This window comes from Camelina sativa, chromosome 19 (genome assembly GCF_000633955.1).
Source record: "Camelina sativa cultivar DH55 chromosome 19, Cs, whole genome shotgun sequence".
Classification (NCBI taxonomy): domain Eukaryota; kingdom Viridiplantae; phylum Streptophyta; class Magnoliopsida; order Brassicales; family Brassicaceae; genus Camelina; species Camelina sativa.
This window is the reverse complement of record NC_025703.1, coordinates 22,806,420-22,812,029: the sequence shown is the minus strand read 5'-3', so window position 1 is coordinate 22,812,029 and position 5,610 is coordinate 22,806,420.

Here is a 5,610-nt window from a genome sequence, read left to right as displayed (position 1 = left end):
TGAGGCCTTTTTGGAATTGAGCTTGGTAGAAAGTGTTAGGTTTGAGCTGACAAGAGTAAAGCCTTGTGTAGTTCTAGTTTGCAATTTTCAAACTAGATAGGACTAGGTGGTTTAATTGTTGGGTTTGGGACTTGGTTGTTTTGAAAAAAGAAAAGAAAAGAAAAAAAAAAAAAAAAGAAAGAAAAGGTTAGAGTCTTTAGGAGGGGAATGTGTTTAAGAGAATTTAAGCTCTAGTGAAAGAATGGGAAGTATAAAGATTGTTGAAGATGGTTCTAACCAAAGAAAAGAAAGAAAGAAAAGAAGAGTCTAGCAAAAAGCTTTTATGTCTTAAAGATTAAGAAGAAAAGGGAACCATATCAATTAGAAAGAAGTCCCCATTCCACTAGTTGATTCAAATAAGAAACCTCTCCTAAGGCTTAAAAACAAAAAGAGAAAAAGGGTACTTGAGAAGAGAAGAAGACAAAGGGTAGAATTAGGACCATTTGGGATTAGAATGTTAGGATCAAACACTTTGGGTGCCTTTGGGTAGACAAGGTTTTGTTCTTGTATGTGTCTATTAGTTCTTACCTTTAGCCTTCTTCTAAAGCTCAATCCATTTTTATGAGAGAACCTTGACTTAATGAGCCCCACTCTAAAGAGAGACCATCCTTGTCTCTAAACCTTTATCTCCAAGCCAAATGAGTTTAAACATTGCACAATCTGATTCATGTTCTTGCTTAATGAATGTTAAAGGAAATGATTGATCTGAATGCATGTGGATATCTAAGGCTTGAATCAGTAGAGGTTGTGATAGGTCTGTCTAAAGTTTTTAAGTACAGCTCATTCACCTTGCATCATAGTACTAGTAACTTGGACATTGATTCTAGGTAGCTCATTAGTAAGTTGTTAGGTTCTAAGATCCCACTTTCAAACCTCACCTTCCTACTTATGTCTTGTTTATTTGCTTGAGGGCAAGCAAAGACTAAGTTTGGGGCTGTTGATGTTACTATATTTTACCATATTTAAGGCCTTGTTTAGTTCATGTTTTGCATCATATAGAAATGATTCCTTAGGTTTTATAGCCATTTATGTCCAAATATACACTTAGGATGTTTAGAAGCATGCATTGCATACATTTGTGCATTTGGAGTATTATTAGGTGTTATGGAGCTCTAAGAGGGTAAGGAAGGACTTGGTGTTATTTCTGGAGCTAAACAAGAGGACTGAAAGTATCAGGAAGTGGATTCGCAAGGCAACTCGACCACAGCACTCGAGCAGGCACATGGTCGAGTACTCGGTCGGATTCATAACGAGATCCTCAAAGATCGATCCAAATGAAGATCTTCCGTTGCGATTCAGCTTCCGCGTCCTTCAAGAGAGTTGTAGGCAATTGAGTTAACTTTCGAATGCCGGTGGTTTAAAGGCAATCAGAGGTGTAGTGCAAGAGTTATCCCGATTTTACTGAACGAATATCATCCCAGATCGAAGACTCGAGCTACGTGACGGACCAACCACTCGACCATGCACTCGACCGAGCACATGGTCGAGCTGACCGCCGCCTCTCTGTTTTGTCCTCTAGCTAACTAGGGCTTCTCTCTCTTTACTATATATATGTGTACTGGCACTTGTGGCCGAAAAGAGTGAGACCCTGGAGACCATGTAGACACCTCATAACCTAGTTTTTGCCATTTTTAGCTTCTTTTACTTTATTGCATCATCTCTTATCTTTTCTCTAGATTTTCATAGATTTGTAACCTTCATAACTTTGAATCTGTTGAATATTTGCTTTCACTTCTTTGTTCAATATTGTTCATCTTTATCTCATCTTTCTAGTCATGATAGTTTCATTAATTTCTGGGTTTGTGTTCTTCATGATGATTTTTAGATCTTATTAGTGGCTTAGGATCTTAGGGATGGATTAGGCTGGGTAAAGGTTATGGTTGTTTAGATTGGTCAAGCTTGATTGTTATATATCTCTTCTAGATTAGATATGCTCTATGCTATTCTTATACTGAGAGGGTAAGGATAGATCTTAAGCTTCTTAGCATCACACCAATGTCTAAGTTGTTAGATAAGGCTAATGCTAGAGATTATCATGAAGCATGCTAAGAGATTAGATGTTTAAAGTGATTTTTGACATTGATGATCTGGGTTTTAATGCCTGCTTTGATATGTAATAGCTAGTGAGAACTAGGTCTAAGAAGTATCTTGGCTTGATTGTTATTGTCATGAGAATGGATTAACATGTATTAGAAGATCATTGTCTAGAGATAGCTCATTGTTGATTGAGGTTTGTTGACCAATTTAGATAGCCATAGCTTGAGTCCATCCCATGAATCCATCCTTAGGATTTTCTTTGTTTATTGATTTCCCTGTTTAAGTATTGTTAATTGCTTGCTGTTTGCTTTGTTTTCATTATTTGCTCTGTTTCTGTTCATTCGCTTGTCAACTCGACCTCCCACTCGACCATGCACTCGACCGAGTGCTAGGTCGAGCTCCATTTTACTTTCTTGCTTATGCATTGTTCTTTTCATGTTTTCTTCTGCTTATTAGTTAATTCTGCTTAGTCTTGTTTATTGCACTTGTTCTACAGTTTAATTCAGCATTAGTATTGTCTTAAGTTGCCTTAGTTCATTGCATTTCATTATTGTCATTAGGTTGTTAGAAACAAATCAACTTGATATTTGGCTTAACTTGAATGCATTGATCACATCTTGACTGCTTACATATCACACTCTTTATGGATTGACATCCTTTATGCTACAACATCATAAGGGAATTGAAACACCTTGCATTACATTCTGATCATTCATACTTATGTTTGTTTGTTTGATTGCATCATTCATTCATTCATAAGTAGATACTTGAAAAAGTTCTTGTTTCAATTGGCGCCGTTGCCATTAGGGTGTTTATATGTTCCAGTCGAGATTTCATTGTTTCAAGATTAAGCTATGTTACTTTTGATTCTATTACTCACCTCTCTCTTGTTCTGGTGTTGTGTTTTCATTCTCAGGTACCACTCGACTAGGCACTCGGCCGAGTACCTCAATGCAAACGGTCGAGTGCTTGTTCGAGCACCTGGTCGAGCACTTGTTCAGAGTCTCAAAAAAACAGAAGAAGAGGTGGAAATGGAACTACAACAAGATCAGATTGAACCTCCAAGAAGAAGGAAGATTGGTGATAGTGATGCTCCCACTACTCATACTCAGAGATATGGGATAGTGTCTCCTCCTGTCCACAACACAACCTTCACAATCAAGACTAGTTTGATCTCAATGGTTCAGAGCAACAGATTTTATGGACTGCCTAGTGAAGACCCCCTTGCACATCTTGATGAGTTTGATAGGCTCTGTAGCCTTACCAATATCAATGGAGTTAGTGAGGATGCCTTGAAGCTGAGGTTGTTTCCTTTTTCTCTAGGAGATAAAGCACATCAGTGGGAGAAGACTCTACATTCTGGAAAAATCACCTCTTGGGTTGATTGTAAGAAAGTCTTCCTTGCAAAATACTTCACTAGTTCAAGGACTGCACATTTGAGGAATGCCATTTCAGGATTTCTCCAACAAAATGGTGAATCTTTCAGTGAAGCATGGGAGCGCTTCAAAGGCTACCAGAGACAATGCCCACATCATGGATTCAACAATGAATATTTGTTGTGTACTTTGTATAGAGGTGTTCTTCCCAAGATCAGGATGCTCCTAGACACAGCCTCCAATGGAAGCTTCATGAATAAAGATGTAGATGAAGGTTGGGACTTAGTAGAGAACTTTGCTAAGTCCAATGGCAATTACAATGAGGAATATGATAGAAGCTTAAGAGAAGGTGTTGCTTATGAGGAAGGGCATATAAAGGAACTACAAGCCTTAGATGAGAAGCTTGAGAAGCTAGATAAACTACTTCTAACCCAACAAAAGCAAGTACCTGTTTTTTGTGAAGATGAGAAGTTTATGGTTCAAGTCTATCCTCCACAACAACTCCAACAAGCTCCTGCTCTAGATCAAGAGATGAAGAGTATGCTTCAACAATTGCTACAAGGCCAAGCTATTGGATATATGAAAAAAAGTACTAAGCTCACAGAGATGAAAAACAAGATAGACTCCACATATGGTGCCCTTAATATCGAGATTGAAGCTTTAACTTGCAGAATACTTCACCTTGAGAGCAAGAGTGAATCTTCTTCTTCTAGACAACTCAATGGGACATCAATTAAAAATCTAAAGGAGTTTGCCACTGTCCAAGCTATCTCTCTCAAAGAACTACCTACAAAGCTCACTGAGGACAATTACAACCAAGATAGGGAGGATTTTCTTCAACCAGAGGTGCAGAATGAGAAGAGAACTGAGCTTGAGACACCACTCGACCATACACTCGACCATGCACACGGTCGAGTGCCTAGTCGAGTGCCTGATCGAGTCATTGCTCAAGAATCTAGCAAGCCGGTTCGGTTCATTCCTCCTCCCTATCAGCCACCTTTGCCATTGCCAGGGCGGTTTAAAGAGCAAATGCTGAAAAAGTACAAGGCTTCTATTGATAAGCAGGCATTGATGGTCTTGAGTCATGAACCTTTGTTACAAGATGTTGAAATGATAGAGAAGCCACAAGTTAAAGAGCTTGAGCAGAAGAAGCCAACTATTGATGGGCAGACCTTGAGGATTGAAGAGAAAGGTCATGAAACTGAGTCTGAAATCTTTCAGGGTGTGAATGGGGTAGAAACAGAGATTTTAGGTCACCCGACCTTCCACTCAACCTACCACTCGACCTACCACTCGACCGAGCACCTTAAGTCACTCGACCGAGTGGTACCAAGTCACCCAAAATGCCCAGACTTCATCCCCAAGCTTCACCAACAACAAGAGCCAAGAAATCCTTCCTCTAATGGTTTGTCTGAGCTTCAAACTGTCAACATCCTACATGATTCATTGAGGGAGTTAAAAACTAAGGATGAGGAGATAAGTGGGCAAATCAAGAAGCTCCATGGTAAAGTCAGAAGTTCCTCTCCAAAGAAAGCAAGGCAAGGTCTGAGCATTATTAGCAGACACAACTCTTTTAGCATTGACCCAGGAATAAGAGGAGAAATGCAATGTTTAAGAACATAGGGGACTTCATCACCTCTCTATAACCCTTCCAAAGCATAATAAGTATGCAAAGTCAAGCTTAGAGACTTTAAATAAGCTCACTTGGGAGGAAGTCCCAAAGGTATCCTTGTACATATTGGTTTATGTTTCTTGTTATTTTGATCTTGTTTTCTTTAGTGTTATGGTTGGTTAGGTAGCATGGAGGCCCTTTAAGCACTTGGTGGATATCAAATGAATCCCACCCTTAGCCCATCCCAAGTAATACTCCAACTCTATCTTTGTATATAACATTGCATTTTTTGTTTTTGTGTTGTTTCTTGATTCTCTTACAAATTTCCAAGTAATCCTCTTTCAAATTTCTCTTACACAAGGGACTGTGTAATTTAAGTTTGGGGGAGGGTTTGAGATGACATTTGATGTTGTGTTTTGCTTTCTTATTTCAAATTTTTAGCATAATCATGTTAGTACTTGCATTTCATCTCTCGCATAAAAAACCCTAAAAATTTGAAAATTTTTGCAAAAATCTTTACAAAAAAAAAAAAAAAAAAAAAAAAAA